The sequence below is a fragment of the Pseudophryne corroboree genome, chromosome 10 (genome assembly GCF_028390025.1).
Source record: "Pseudophryne corroboree isolate aPseCor3 chromosome 10, aPseCor3.hap2, whole genome shotgun sequence".
NCBI lineage: Eukaryota > Metazoa > Chordata > Amphibia > Anura > Myobatrachidae > Pseudophryne > Pseudophryne corroboree.
In genome coordinates, this window is record NC_086453.1 from 64,061,350 (window position 1) to 64,078,574 (window position 17,225).

General features: G+C 45.8%; 1 protein-coding gene across 1 annotated transcript in view; it reads right to left on the reverse strand.

Annotated features, from left to right (window-relative positions):
• Positions 1 to 6,409, reverse strand: part of FLT3LG (fms related receptor tyrosine kinase 3 ligand) — a 262,486-nt gene extending 256,077 nt beyond the window's left edge. The window contains exon 1 of the mRNA XM_063942472.1: positions 6,156 to 6,409. The gene's annotated coding sequence lies outside the window, so the exon portion shown is untranslated. The remainder of the gene's footprint in view (positions 1 to 6,155) is intronic.
• Between the last annotated feature and the right edge of the window lie 10,816 nt (positions 6,410 to 17,225).

The following is a 17,225-nucleotide window of genomic DNA, read 5'->3' on the forward strand; positions in this document are numbered from 1 at the left end:
TCCTAGATGCGGATGATGATAAATAGGCCCCTTAGAATCCCTGTCATTGGAGAATCAGGAGGTTACGAGGACCACCAAAGGTGTATGATGTGAACAAAATAAATGAGGGGAGATTCCATTTAGAAATATGCCTCAATTTTCTCCCACACAATATAGGAGTGCCCCAACTGATATCTTTTATAAAGCACCCGCCTTCACCTCACCTCTCCTGGGGGTACAGTATATGTACTAAAGGTCGATTATGTTTGCTTTTGTTCGATTTTACATAGATGGTAAATCAATTTTAATCGATACTGGGCTTCCAGGGTTAAAACACATTTAAAAATTAATATAAAAAATCCTCTGCTAGTAAATGTGTGTTTTAACCCTGGAAGCCCAACATCGATTAAAATCAATTTAACATCAATCTAAAATCGAACAAAAGCAAACAAAATCAACCTTTAGTAAATATACCCCCTGGAGTCAGATACTTGCTGTGGACACGCGCCGTACACCGAAATCAGCATTTAACGGCCTGCGCAGCAATCACCCGAGGACGCTCAGAGATCTTCAGCAGATGAGCCGCTATTACAGCTACTACCAAGTGTAGATACACGGCCTGCACTGTCAGGTATTATTCTGCTGCTTTATAATGGTTTGAAGCTTCTGGTACAATAATTTATAGATATGTTTTTATTATGTGTTATATAATAAAATTATTTTTATAACAAGTATCATTGGAAATTCTATATCTATCTTAAGAATGACTTATTAATGTTTTTCTTGTGTACTTAGCGCTATTTGCTATATATTTTTAGCATACACCCCCCTGGTACTTCGCCATCAATGGCAGAGAAGCAGCTACTGTACAGTATGTAGGTTTTTTAAGCCATTGCAGGAAGAACAGAGCATAGCCCCACCCTAACATACCACTAGGCCATGCCCCCTTCCCTGATTGGCCCACCACCTGTATGCAGCACAAGCAGAGATATCCATGAATGTGTGAATCCATCTATAGGTTACCATTGATGGTTTCATGCCAACGATACTAAACACAGATCGTACAGCACAGAACCCACTACTGAACAGTGGTTATATCCCCTCATTGGTAGCTAAGGCCAGGGCCGTAACTACGTGTGTGCCAAGGGGGCTTGGCACACAGCGCAGTTGCCCTGAGGGCGCAACGGCCAGCGGCATGTAATGAGTCAAATTGACTCATTACATGCCGCCGAAGTCTGCGCCGTGCGCCCCGCTGTGTAGGGAGAAGAGGACCAGCGCCGGGCAGCGGAGAGAAGGAGGAGGAGGGAGGGGGAGCAGTGAGCCGCAGCAGCGCTATTTGATTGGTAGTAAGCGCCGCTGCAGCATCCCCCTCTCCTCCTGTATTGGCTGCCCGGCGCTGCTAAGGATGCTGGGATGCGGTTCCCCAGCATCCACAGCAGCGCCAGGCAACCAATACAGGAGGAGAGGGGGATGCTGCAGCGGCGCTTACTACCAATCAAATAGCGCTGCTGCGGCTCACTGCTCCCCCTCCCTCCTCCTCCTTCTCACCTCACACAGCCTGCACCGAGAGGAAGCTGCACGAGGAGCCTGTCAGCGGGGAGAAGGTAAGTATATCCTCCCTCCCTCCCTCTCTCTCTCTCTCTCTCTCTCTCTCTCTCACCGTCTGCCGCAATGTGTAAAATGGGGTCTCGTCTGCCGCAATGTGTAAAATGGGGTCTCGTCTGCCGCAATGTGTAAAATGGGGTCCCAGCTGCCGCAATGTGTAAAAAGGGGTCCCGGCTGCCGCAATGTGTAAAATGGGGTCCCGGCTGCCGCAATGTGTAAAAAGGGGTCCCGGCTGCCGCAATGTGTAAAATGGGGTCCCGGCTGCCGCAATGTGTAAAAAGGAGGCCTGGCTGCCGCAATGTGTAAAAAGGGGTCCTGGATGCCGCAATGTGTAAAAATGGGGACTGGCTGCCGCAATGTGTAAAAAGGGGGACTGGATGCCGCAATGTGTAAAGAGGGGGACTGGCTGCCGCAATGTGTAAAAAGGGGGACTGGCTGCCGTAATCTGTAAAAAGGGGGCCTGGATGCCGCAATGTGTAAAAAGGGGGACTGGCTGCCGCAATGTGTAAAAAGGGGGACTGGCTGCTGTAATGTGTAAAAAGGGGGACGCTGTCTATTGTAATGTATAAAAGGGGCTCTACCTGGTGTAGTGGCGCTACTGTGCAGCGTAATTTGAATAATGTAGACTACTGTGCACCGTAGTATGAATTGCTATTATTTTGTGGCCACGCCCCTTCCCCATTAAGCCACACCCCTATAAATTTTTTGCGCACCTACGGCGCGCACTGCCCCTATCTTACATTGGGGGGGAGCGCCACTATCATTTCTTGCACACAGCGCTAAAATGCCTAGTTACGGCACTGCTAAGGCCACTGACAGTTTAATAGTTCAGGCAACATGCGCATGCTCGTCCAGTGAGACAATCATGGGGGCTTGTGCTAATTGGATAGCCCCCGGGATATTAATTAGCCACATCAAATTACCACAGCTAATTGAATATCCCCCAAAGTCTGCTGGAATATAATGTATTTCAATTGGTTAATTTTTAATTATTCTCATATTACAATGTTAATTTTGTTTTACATGTTTTAATTGGAGTTTATATTTAGCACTTTATGCACTTATTTACAATACTGCTGTTTAAAACCACTAGAATGATTAAAACCGCTAGAATGATTAAAACTGCTGGAATGACATCATCACCATTTTACTTACAGTACAATAAAATGAAGGGTTCAGTTTGGAGCAATCAGACGTTGCATTGTCAGCACTCAGTTCCTGCCCCGGAACGCCCATTTTATGCAAAGATCCACCTGACTCCCAATCAGTCCCACATTTGCAAAACTGAGTAAATCAGCTTCCGAGCATGCACTATAAAAACCTCGCTTTTTGTGTCCTTGCAAAGTGATCCGTCCATTTCAGAATCAGAATGAAAAGCACTTGCTTAGCACCCCCCTTATTTATAAATCTGCGTATGTTATTATTTACCTAAGTCAACCCGTGTTTTCGGTTTTGAAGTCCGCATATCCACACTGGCATCTGATTTGCATATAAAAATGAAAGTTAAAACCCCAAGTCAAAAGCAGACATGCTTGACATGCAATTGTTAACTAATTAAAAGCACTTAACGGATCACTTGGCCTATGGAGAACAGCAGTCAAGAGCGGTTCTTGGTGCGGGCAAGCAGTGCCTGCGCCCGGGGCGCTGCGGCCTGGGGGCGCGGCCGCAGGCACCGCCGCCTACCCGCACCCCACTCCCCGGCTGCAGCAGACACCATGGGCTGTGCGGGCGTCCGCTGCAGCCGGCTCCAGGGACAGACACTAGAGGTCAGGATTGACCTCTAGTGTCTGTGCGGCGCTGCTATGGGAGAGACGTCATGACATCTCTCCCATAGAGAGGAGCTGCGGCGGGCAGACGGAGCAGCGGCAGCAGCAGTGGTCGGGAAGCAGGAGGTGGGCAGTGGTAAGTATTGTTTTTTTATTTTTGTGTGTGTGTTTGACAGGGGGCACAGCAGCAGAGGGCACAACTATTGGCACAGCAACAGGGGGCACAACTATTTGGGGCACAGCAACAGGGGGCAAGGCAGCAGGGGGCACAACAGCAGAGGGCACAGCGACAGGGGACACAACCACTGGGGGCACAGCAGCAGAGGGCACAACTATTGGGGGCACAGCAACAGAGAGCACAGCAGCAGAGGGCACAACTATTGGGCGCACAGCAACAGAGGGCACAACTATTGGGGGCACAGCGACAGGGGCCACAACTACTGGGGCAAATCTACTGGGGGCACAGCAACAGGGGGCACAGCAACAGAGGGCACAACTACTGGGGGCAAAGCAACAGGGGGCACAGCGACGGGGGAAACAGCTACTGCGGGCACAAGTACTTGGTGAAAATCTGGGGGCATAGCTGTGGCCACACCCCTACCCTATGAAGCCACGCCCCTACTTTTTGATGCGCGCCAGTGGAAACTTTGGCACTGGGCACCACAAGGTGTAGAACCGGCCCTGACAGCAATGTAACCCAAAAGCGAGTATCATCCCTAGTGTAACCGGCAACCAGGGACAGATTAAGCCTGGGAGGGGGGGGGGGGGCGAGTGTATATTAAATTTGTGTATATTACATTTAAACCAATGGTGTATATAAGATTTAAACTAATAGTTTAATAATGCCTGTGTACTCTTTATAACTCCACCTAATTGAGAGACGGCTATTTTATAAAGTTTTCTTATAGTGGAACACAGGCAACTTACTCTTACAATACACATAGAAAAATAAAATCTATAATTTATCTTGCAAAATGCAATAGCAGCAGCCTCTGTAATACTTACACACTGGGCTCAGGAGGACTCTCTGTGTGTGACTCTCTTTAGACCCAAATGCTCTCATTATATAACAGGTAACACAGGAACCAGACATCCAGGTGGGGAGGAGGAGAAGCTGGGATACCTACCTGGGTCACTTACAGCTCTCTCTCACCTCCTATCTCTCCTCTGGATGGAAAGCTCCATTGGTAGCTCATAAAACCTGATGCTCCTGTGTCCTTGCCTGCACTGCAGACTGTCCTGCTCACATTCTGGCTGCCTGGTTCTGCTGCTGCACAAGAAGGAGAGCTAGTGATGTCAGTGTGCTGCAGCCAGGGGGCCCTCTGAAAGAGGGGGGCCGGGGGCCGGTATTCCCTGCCCCACCCCACCTTAATCTGGCTATGCTGGCAACAATGGTTTCCATATTCAAACTCATTTTCATGAGTTGCATTTGTGTTAAAAATAGTTGCACAAAGCACAATACTGAAGCCAGGTTACAATACAGGATGGGATACACATTACATAGGCATAGTTGTTGTAATTACTGGTGTAGAAAACCATTACAGACACAAATCAATAGCTCAGTGAAGAACGTTATAGTAAATATGACTAATGGTGATTAAAAAAAAAAAAACAATCAGACCATAAAACTAGGGATTCCATAGCTCACGTGAACTGGAGACTTAAATTACTACTGTACACAGTTCTGCACGGCTTTCAGGCTAGGTAACTGCCTTGAACTTGCATTGTCATAGTTAGTATACCCCTCACTAAAATACAATACGATATGATACTTTGTCTTCAACAAAACAGCAATGAGATGTCAATGAAATGAACATATAAACATCCTGTCCTTGTATCAAGGCTTCAAGCAACATCCTGGTATACATGCAGTAAATATATATTAGCATTACAGGCAATTAGCCCTGCCCTAAAGCAGTTGCATTTTCTCTTTAACTCTTAATTTTATGACACAAAGTTCCCATATACAGATGGAGTAGAGTTTATTGCAGCTTTGGCTAATGGTTTACGCTGCCATGCATACTGATGACAAGCTTAGCTGGGAATAGCACCGAGTTAATACAAAGAGGAATGTGCCTTATGCAGTACTGTTAACTGTAATAAAATCTCTGGAGGGCAGCATGGTGTATACACACACATATACACACACACACAACACACTCAACACACAAACACAACACATGCAACACACTAACTTTGATAGGTTGAAGAAAATCTCAAATGTTCTAATACGTGTCTGATTGGAGGGAGTGGGGGGTAGAGTAACTTAATATGCAGAGAAAGTCTTTGACACCAGTACACTTTGCTTTCTGCTGTAAGAAGTAGTGTACATCCAGATGCGTCCTCCTACATCATCGCCGCGGTCACGTTAAACCGCCTTTCTAGCCACGTCCAGTTGTGAGCACATTTACTAACGTCGGGAGTTTTATTCGCATCGTCATGTGAATATGACGTACACGCAGACTCTGCTGACTAAAATCACCTATCCTTTTAATCAGCAGAGTCTGCTTGTACGTGTTTGCGATGCGACGAAAGACGCATTTTCGGCATAAAAAGCCGCCGGATGTTAGCAGAGCTGCCCGGGAACTGCCGACTCACTCACGCCAGGCATCTGGTGGCGTATTGAGGCTAGATGTATAAGGACACATCTGTATGCAGTGTTATTTGCGTACACAAACTGCACAGCTACAGCTGCTATTCGTTAAACCATCATTACTGCAAATATGGCAAATTGTGACTAATAAACACAATAACAGCCGACAAGGTTAAAGCTCAGATGTCAATTGCAAAATCACTGACTCTTACCAGGTAACTCAGATCGAGTACAAAGTGTCACTCCTGACTCTGTCCCAGCATCTGCTGCAGACGTCTAGAGGAAGATCTCATCTGCATAGGAGCTGATCACAGTCTGTCCTTCTTTATGAAGATCCTGAATATACTGCAAACCACAAGCCAGTGATAGTGGAAATCCCCAGACTGGGACACGCGTGTTGGGAGTCAGACGTTCTCACTGACATTTGTGCTTCTCCCACATTGGACCTCAGACCCTCTGATAGAGAAAGTCCTTAGTCAAAGTGAAAGTGAAAGTAGTAGACAGATTCCTAACACATTGCTCTTTTTATTTTATTTTTAACATTAACCCACATTAAGGGTTAATACTTGAAGCATCTTGAGAAACTACATTTCCTTCTCTGTGACAAGTTTCTCCGTCCAAGAATACCATGGCGGTGTGAGCGGTTCAGCGTCTGTGGACACAGCCACTTTCAGTGATGCTCCCGAGACATGCCCACGTCGGCTTAGCCACACCCCTGTTACCACCTAAGAGCGACCACTAGAATTCACAGACTTTGTTAACAATCGGAGTGCATGCGCAGACTTACAGCGTTGGCCAACAGCGTGCGGCATCAACTCAGAATCAGCTTCTAAGGGGCATATTTATTAAGCCGCTTTGTCATACAGAAACTAGGGTTCCATTTACCAACGATACCGGCAGTATATAAAATGTAGTATTACAGTGCCAGCTTATATGATAAATAAAAGAACACGAACATTTATTGTAAGTTAAAAATTCCTCCACGTGACTATTATGTGCCCTCAGACCCCATCAGATGCACCTTATGCATCATCACACCCTACACATTCACCTTATGTGCCATGAGACTGCTACAGACGCACCTTATACGCCATCAGACCCCTCCAGATGCTCCTTATGTGCCATCAGACCCCAACAGACGCACCTTATATGCAAACAGTCGACAACATATGTACCCTGCAAAAGTGTCCACTTACATCTAGCCTCCCTGCACATTAAACAGCCCTTTTTAGTAACACCATCCTGTGCCATGACTTGGCAGCGCTGAGCATCTTTAAGTGTGACTTTTTCCATTAAAATGCATCTAGAAATGTATTTCCTAGAAAACACTGTAACATACAATGTCTTGTGCTGATACAGCTGCAGATACAAAGAGAATATATGTAGCCCCCCGGAAAATGGTGTGTGTGCCACTTTAAAGCTTACGTAAAGGTCTGCAGCAGTAAAGAGGAAGCTTTGGCACAGCAAGAGTTAAGGGAGGACCCTGGTCCGATCACGTGGTCTGGATGCTGATGGATGATTGGGCAATGAAGCCTGGGAACAAAGGAGCTTTGTGGGAAGAAAAAGGAGGAGTTGGCTGAAGTGACTGGAGGTGCTGGACGCATGCTGAGCGAGGAGCAGAGTGGGAACTGAGAATGGGTGGTTTTCCACAGAGTCACACTGGGCGATGAGAGCAGCTCTGCAGAGTGGAAGCAGCGCGGTGCTACTGGGAAGCCAAGTGCTGAGTGAGCGAATGTGAGACATCGCAGCCCGGAGACCACCGTGGCCATCTTGTAACTGTGAGGAACCATTGAAAAATGGTCCAGTAAGTGAATACATCCATTCTAAGGGTCTAAGTGAGCCACGGGCAGACCTGACACCCATCTTAAGGCTCCATTGTCACCCGCCGTGCAGTGTTAAAAGGGTGCGGACAGCATAGCTCCATATCCACAAGCTAATCCCTGTCAAGGTGCCAGTAAAGACAACCATTCCCCCTGTATTGACTCTGTTGGGATATTAAGGACTGAGTTATTGTGCAAGTTCAAGTCAGATATTTAATCTGGAAAGGAATTAGTTATTTATGCAAGTGCAAGTAAATTCCCTTAACTAAGAGAGACTGAGTTAATCTAACCAAGAGACCCTCATTGTCAATTGCATTATATTTGGCAAGAGACACTACAATCCCTTCACTAGCTACATCCTCTTTGGATAGAACTGAGATACATTGTAATTATTGCAACCCAGGATTTCTACTAGAGCTCCAACATTACTTGCTAGTGAAGATCATTATACCTTGGCTAGGGAATGCTAGAAAGTTATTAATTATTATTGTTAAATGTATTTTTCATCACTCCCCTCATGATCACATTATAGACTGTGATTTCAATTATAATATGCTAATATCTGTGATTCTAATTATAAAACGCTAATATCTGTGATTCAATTGTTAGTCTGTTGCATCTTTGAATGTTTCATTTTGGTCTGAACTGTAGCCAAATTGTCTTCTCTTTATCTTCTTTTGATGCCAAATTCTTCTTGTGATTTTTAATCCATTTTTTATGCCAATTAACCCATCATCATTCTTAATACAGAGTTAATTGTGACCCAATAAAAGAAATCCTGTTGAAATTGCTGACTCACTCCTGTTTCATATTAATCTATCCTACCTCTCTGAACAATGTACTACAGGACATGGTATGGGGAGAAACATTTCAGGGGATAGGTCCGTCACATAACCACCCAACACCTGTGATACCTCTCTTAATAACTTAGACATACCCGCCAACCCAGGGGTGTTACATATAGGCTTGCCATATATAATTTTAATCAGCTGTTTGCTTGTGTGTCCTGTTCACATAGCTATTAGAATAAGACGCATTTTCAGCAAAAAAAGATGCCTGACACTAGCACAGTAGCACAGGACCTGTGAACTCTTTCTCCCACTATGCAGCGTATTGAGGCAAGATGTATGAGGACACACCTGAAAGTGCCATCGGACCCCAACAGATGCTCCTTATGTGCCAGCAGACTCCTACAGATGCACCTTAAGTGCCAGTAGACCCCCAACAGATGCACCTTATGTGCCATCAGACCCCTCCAGATGCACTTTATGTGCCATCAGATTCCTCTAGGTGCACCTAATAAACCATCACATCCTTCCAGGTGCACCTTATGTTCCATCAGACCCCAATAGATGCACCATGTGTGCCATCAGACTCCTACTGAAAACCAGGGGTCTAAGCGCACTAACCAACAGATTCTGGATGTTTCTACACGTGTTAAAATGCAGAATCTGCATTTAATGCTGATTTTTTTTTCCAGCTCCTGAGGCTGCAATAAAAAATCCTGTCCCTGGTAATTACTGTAGCAGCTAACTGTATCTGGCAGCACAAACAATTAACTGTAGGGTAAACCCCACTGTCTCTACCTTATGTGCCATCAGACCTCTCCTCATACTTTTTATGTGTAATCAGTCCCCTCCACATTGCCCTTTATAAGCCGGTTCCCTTGAATAATAATCCCTGACAAGTAATATACTGTATTGCAAATGCGGCTGACAGTCTGAGCATAAGGCTCTATTTCTGCGCCAGGACGAAACGCGTTGGTGTCCAGTGTCTTTGGGCTTTCATGTTCCACATGATATTCAGATAAGCCATACCTTTATATACAAATTGTATGTGTATTTATATTGCTTGTTTTGGTAATTGTTGTTACCTTAATAGAATTACACTGTGTATGGTTTTTTTTATGAGCCTTGTTTTATGGAGGATTGTCTAAGGAGTCATTCCAAAATTTCAGATAAGCTTCATACATTGCCAAATTTAGGTCCACATGGGCCTGGAGCTGACATTTATGAAGGGGCTATTGTGTTCCATCGCATATGGTGTGATCAGTTCTGTGGGTGGGTGAGGTCTACAGAGTATGTGTGTTTCTAACACTTTCAGCATCACACTGAGGGGTCTATTTACTAAGCCTTGGATAGAGATAAAGTTGCTTGAGATAAAGTACCAGTCAATCATCTCCTAACTGTCATTTTTCAAACACAGCCTGTGGTATAGATGTTAAAAGACGGTGGCATCCAGAAGTTTGTAGTCCCGACAGCTAACACATGTCCCCTACCCCCTAACCCTGCCTTCCCACAGCCTAACCCTAACCTCCCCCCCTTAGTACCTAACACTAACTCACCCCCCTGTCCGTAGCCTAACCCAAACCTCCCACCCCCCACAGCCTAACCCTCCCGGTGTGTGCTAAACCTAATCCCCCTTTCCCCCGGCAGTAGCCCGAGGTTGGCATCAATACAACAATCAGGATCCTGGCTGTCAGAGTTCCGGCGTCGGTATCCTGATCCCATCGGGATTCCAATGTCGGCCTTTTTGATGGGTGTCGGGATTCCAGCATTGGGATTTCAACAGCCAGGATTCCGACAGCCGGGATGTTAACCACATCCAGCTCAAAGCGCAGTGCGCATTAACACTGCTTATTAGCCTAGCGCTGGCTGTCTACTAACTTTGATCACTATACATTTGGGGGGTCATTCCGACGCGATCGCTCGCTGCAGTTTCTCGAAGTGCAGCGATCGGGTCAGAACTGCACATGCGCCGGCGCCGTAGTGCGCCGGCGCATGGCAGTTGTCAAAGTCGAAAAATATTGCAGGACATACATCACGTACAAACTACACACACATGCCCACCGCGCGTGCACTTGTTATGCCGTGCGTGCACATATCCGCAATTTGCGTCCGGTCGCTCCTGCAGTCCTGTGCATTAGCTCGTGGTATGGGTATTTACGGCAGAGTTTGTGAACGCATGGAGGGCTATCCAAACACATTACATATTTAATCCAAATAGTGCACAATGTACACATAGTCTCCTTGCATCACATCAGAAAGTAATAGCTGTTTAAATAGTTTCAGAACAAAGGGATTCACCTTTTCAGAATAGGAGGGGACAGAACAAGGTCATAAGGTGGTGTTTGGTATCCAGCTGTAGGGTATTTTAAGGGTAACATTCCGGTGTTGGTCTGCGGAAGATCGCATGTTCCTGCGGATAGTTAGGTGCAGAAGCAGAATATAGATATAAACTGTATTTACTGTACATTATGTATGCGGCGGGAATCCAGAGGAGACCACCCACAAGAGCAGTTGGAATAGACATCGCCCACCAATTCAAATCGACCTATGACCTCTCCTGTACTGTAAAAGTGCATTCCTGTGTCCAATGGACAAAGGGATTACAGTATCCATTGTATTGCTTTTGGAAGAATTGTATAAATAAAGCCTGCAGCAGGCCTGGTCTGGCACAAGACTCACAATGTTATCTATTAGATTACGGAGGACCGGACCGGGAAGCGCACGCGAATATACTCACGTATGTACCATTGACTGTAGCCATTATTCTGTTATATTGTCTTATATTGTATTGTATATATTGTAACCCCCTTTCAGCAATAACTACAAATCGGTGTTGTGTCTTTCTTTCCCTGCTAAGGTTTAAAAGTGTATTAGTAACGCATTGCATTGCTGTATAAGGTTTAAAGCGTATTCATTGGGTGTGTACGCGCTGTGGGTGCATTGTACCGTCAGCGCGGCGTTTGTACACAGAGTCCATACATCGTACGGGACTCTGTACGCTAATAGCGTAAAAAGTATGTAGCGTGTGTACCAAGTATAGCGGCCGCAGCGGCTAAAGGTTTAAAGTGTGTTTAGAGTGTATAGAAGGTATAGCTTTTCATTCCTGTATATAAATCGACATTATCAATTGGGGGCATCGTCCGGTTTTCCACATATCTACAGCCTAACAGGTCCCAGCAGACTTAACCTATCAGCAAAAGGGTGGACAGGTATCCTATGTATCCTTTTCTTGGTCGGTGAATGCACTGAGAAGCCCTACTTATTTGCTGATTAGATGACGTCTGCTCTGTATGGTTTGTAGGGATGCTGGTAGAACTCGTAAGGTAAACAGAAAAAAAAGCTATTTAAAATCTGTGAATTTATTTTTGGCGCCAAATGCGTACACAACAAAAGCGTACACCCATACTCTTTGTACACCCGCTCACATTGTTGCCATAGGACTGATTGCTAGATTCATAAAATAAATATTAAGGAAGTAAGTGTAAAACACAAACGCAGTCTGGCCTAGTTATAAAGGTTTATACAGAAAGAAACTGTGTGGCGTGTTAAGTGAGCGATTATAGTTAATATTGCTCACATTTATAGAAATTGTGAGTTGTTTTATTGCGTACGCACATTGGTACACGTGGTACGGAATTTGAGGACAGCGTACACAAAACGTGCACGTGGCGCAAGGCCGCACACGTGGCATAGAGGTACGCACGGTTGTGTAATTACGCAAGCTTGCGTAACGTTGTGTGCGCAGAATAAAACCACACGATAGTTCATTTAGTTTAAAGGTGGGACAGTAGCCACGCTACAATAGCACAAAATTGTCCAGTTTCCAAAGTTTAGTATAAAACTGTTATTTACTGTATTGCTTCTGGGAGTAAAACTGCTTATCTGAATGAATGATAATTTTCTGTACAGAAAAACCAAAGTGTATTTGAGTGAGCGAACGTAGGAGCGAGTGGAAATTTGAACCCCGAAATTCGGGATCCCGTCGTGCGGTACATCAAGTGAGTGGAGACTTGGTGGCGTGAGGCGGCTGACTCATGTTAGTATAAGGTTAAAAACGCAAATCGTGAGGTGATTTGTAAAGGAGCGTGATAGTGCATTGAATTGCGAAGTATTGAAGTTAAAAGGTTTTTGTATTATGCTCCAGACTGAGGGTCCCAGTTTGTATAACGACCCGTGGTCGTATGGCAGATAAGTAACAAGTACCTATATGCTGTGCGATTGGACCGCGCACTTGTGGGTGCAATATATATAGTGCAACTGGATACCCCTTTACGTGCTTTGCGTAAAATCGCGGTACCATTAGCACTGTATAGAGCATACGCAAGTGTGATTTGTGTATAAGTGTATAGGGAGTTTTTGCTGGTCTCTCTCAGGAAAATCTCCAGCGGTGTATATTCACTGGAATAGGTAAGTCACTCCTAAACACTTGCAGTGAATAGAAATCAGATAGGGACCTCACTGGGTACGCGGTGGTCATTATTGGAGTGAGTCGTGGTACCCGGCGGAGAAGGAGTGGGTGAAAGCGCTTTAATAACTTTCACCGTCTATTCGTATTGTGCATTGGGGATTGCGTAATAAGGAAAAAGTCCGCGATGGGATCCAATTGCACAAGCGGTGGACGTTTAACCAGGATTCAGGTTGAGGTGCCGCGGCCCAAGGGGTCAGTGAGGTTTGTTATGTGTGTAAAATATGGATCACACACGGAAGACTTTTTGTCTGAATGGGTACGTATGACTGACAAAGATAGGGTACCATTCCCTAAAGTGGGCAGTTTTGAACCAGAGGTATTGCAGAATTTAAGGATAAGGATATGTTTAATAAAATCCAGAAAACAAAGGATTAGACATACAGATTGTTTACATTTATGGCAACAAGAGGGGGATATACAAAGAGAATTAGCTCGCGCAGCAGGTTCCAAACCTAGCGGTAAAATAATGGCGACTACACCACCACCACCACCACCACCGTATATTGTGGGGGAGAAAGTGGCTACAGACAATGGCACATTGGTACAAGATAAGAGTGTAATTGATAAATGTACTAATGCTAACCCTTGCCAGTTATATCCCATTTTAAATTTTCGCCAGGACTGCGAGCAGGAAGATGAGCCCAGTACGATATCGGCACTCTCTCTAGCAGCCACCATACAAAACACTCAGGTGGGCACGGCCCATCCAACTAGAGCAGTAGTCAGGCCCCCTAGCGGAGGGATAAGTGAGGTCGTGTCCACAGGTAAGTACGGTACCGTACAATATGCAGAAACCATAGCACCCCACATTGTAGAATCAAACCAGAATGATGTAATTGAATTAAATCCTGTCAGGGTGATTGCAGTCCCCAATGGGAAGACTGACGCTCAGGGAGTAACTCCCGTCAGGAGCATTGCCATGCATTGTCCCTGGTCCCGGACAGAATTAAGGTGAATTATGTCAGAATTTCCTGATCCCAGAAAAGATCTAGTCGCATGCCAGAGGTTCATTAAAGAGTTAGGTAACGCAACCGAACCCACAAACGGAGATTGGCGAACAGTGCTACGGGTATGTTTACCCTCCAATATTGACCCCGTGAAGTTCATAACTGATTGTAACTTAGACGCAGAGGTACCTCTCACTGATGAGTACACTGAGGAGAATGTGCGGCAAATCAATCTGCAATTAGGAGTATATTTCCCTACTGTTGTCAAATGGAATAAAATCTTTTCCATAAGACAAAAGGAAGGTGAAATGGCATCTGAATATTTCCATCGAGCACTGCAGGAAATGGCTAGATACACTGGGGTCGAGGATATTAAGGACAATGCACATCACAGGCAGGTAGCCATTTCTGTATTAATGGACGGGTTGAAGGAGACACTGAGGACAAGGGTACAGACCTCTCTACCAAACTGGAGAGGTATCTCAGTGGCTGCATTGAGAGAGTCCGCTATCGAGCATGATAGGAACATCGTTAAACACAGGGAGTCACAGGGGGAAAAACTGATGACTGTAAGTATAGGTGCACTTACCACAAAGCGACATCAGCCGAAACCCCAGACCCCTGATGGTAAGTCACGTGAAGCAACATGCTATAATTGTCACAAGGTAGGACATTACTCGAGGGAATGTAGAAATAAAGGTTCACAAAATGTATACCGACCCCCTAGAACAGGATATGAACCACACTACAATACACATAATTGGGATCAGGGACCGCATAGGAGAAGTTACGAGCCACACGCAGGGGAAACAAGGAGGTACCCACCTAGGAGGGACTGGCAGACCTCTGAAAATTCTCAGCTACCCCCCTCACATATTGTAGCTGCCAGTGCGCTGCGGGAGGGTCTCACCACACAATAGGGGTTGGGCCACACCTGTAGTCTGCAGCCAGTGAAGTTGATTGCTAGCCTTGGTAGTGAACCTGAGGTCACGGTTGATGTAGCTGGTATACCATTACCTTTTCTTGCAGATACAGGGGCGGCCAGGTCAGTGTTAAATTCGATTGTAGGTATAAAAACCACTGGTAAAACAATTGCGGCAATGGGAGTATCAGGAACAGTGCAACACTACCCTTTGAGTAGACCTGCAGAGATTACGATAGGGCCCTTGCAAACCAAGCATTCTTTTTTGCTGGCTGCAGCGGCACCGACTAACCTGCTTGGAAGAGATTTATTGTGTAAAATGCGGTGTGTCATATACTGTACTCCTGAGGGTGTCTTCTTGGATATACCCGAGAATCACGTTCAGGAAGTACAAGATATATTAGACACCCCTCAAAGGCTAATGTCGCATTCTGCTGTTATAGACAAGTGTCCAGCAAAGTTAGAGGAAATGATCTCACAAATACCGGGTTCCCTTTGGACCAAAGATGGACAAGACACTGGATTGATGGCGAATGTAGCTCCGGTAGTAGTGTAAGTAAAAGACGGTAGGATAGCTCCAAAAATCCCTCAGTATCCTCTGAAACCAGAGGTAGAATTAGGAGTGTACCCCGTCATAGAGCGGTTGCTACAACAGGGCATACTTGTCAGGATGTCCAGCACTGCCAATAGTCCCATCTTTCCTGTGAAAAAGAGTGGGGGGAGGGGTTACAGGCTAGTGCAGGATCTAAGGGGGATAAACAAGATAGTTGAGAGCCAATTCCCCGTAGTGCCCAATCCAGCTGTCATCCTCATGCAAATCCCCCCTACTGCAAAATTTTTCACTGTCATTGACCTCTGTTCTGCCTTCTTTTCTGTCCCTCTGCACCCTGACAGCCAATACCTCTTTGCATTTACATATAGGGGAGTACAGTACACCTGGACTCGTCTCCCCCAAGGTTTAATTGACAGCCCAAGTATTTTCTCCCAGGCTTTGCATGACTGTTTACAATCCTTTCAACCTGAGAGTGGATCAGTGCTAATACAGTATGGCGATGACTTACTGTTGTGTTCTGATTCCCTCGAATCGTCCTTGAAAGACACGAAACAGCTCCTGTTTCATCTTTCCCAAACGGGACACAAGGTTTCAAAGGACAAGTTGCAGCTGTGCCAGACCAGGGTAAAATATTTGGGACATTGCTTGACTCAAGGACTTAGACATCTCACCGCTGATAGAATAGAGGCGATTCGCGACATGACTCTGCCACAAATCCAGCAACAAATCCGCACTCTCCTTGGAATGTGTGGGTACTGCCGAAACTGGATCCCAGGGTTCTCCATGCTGGCTTTACCTTTGCAAGAAATGGTCTCTTCGAACAAACCAGATCGGATCTCGCACACAGATGAGTCCGAACTGGCATTTGAGAGACTCAAACAGTGCCTATCACAGGCACCTGCATTAGGTATGCCAGGTTATGGGAAGCCCTTTGAATTATACGGTACAGAAAGTGCTGGGTGTGCGGCAGGTGTCTTAACACAGAAACATGGTGATGCCAGCAGACCGGTAGCTTACTACAGTGCACAGTTGGACACCGTAGCGCGGTCTCTCCCCACATGCTTGCGAAGTGTTGCAGCGATAGCTTTGCTAGTAAGTAAAAGCAAAGACGTAGTGTTAGGACACAACCTGACCATCCATACACCTCATGCAGTATCAGCCTTACTAAACTCCGCCCAAACCAGACATGTCTCATCGGCACGGTTTACAAAATGGGAATTATCACTGATGGCCCCTGTAAACATCACCATTAAGAGATGCAGCGCACTAAATCCTGCAACTTACTTGCCAAGTGTGCCTGGACAGGCACAAAGGGTGGAGGATGAGAATGATGGTGAAGGAGGATTTAGTGCAGACACTGATACGCATGATTGTATGGAATACCTGAATCAGACTTTCACTGCGAGACCTGACATCAGTGACAACCCACTGGAAGGCGTAGACTTTACCTTTTACACTGACGGTAGTTGCCACAGACAGACAGAATCGGGAGACTTGTGTACTGGATACGCAGTTGTAGACGACAGAGGTATCATAGAAGCTGAACCCCTGGGCCCACTGCACTCAGCACAAGTTGCTGAGCTGGTCGCCCTAACCAGAGCGTGTGAATTGGCCAAGGGTAAGTCAGCTAATATATACACAGATTCTAGGTATGCCTTTGGAGTGGTGCATGATTTCGGGGCCCTATGGCGCCTCAGAAATTTCATAACGGCAGCTGGCATACCTGTAGCGCATGCGTCCCACAAAAAAAGGCTTCTAACAGCGATACAAGAACCAGACAGAGT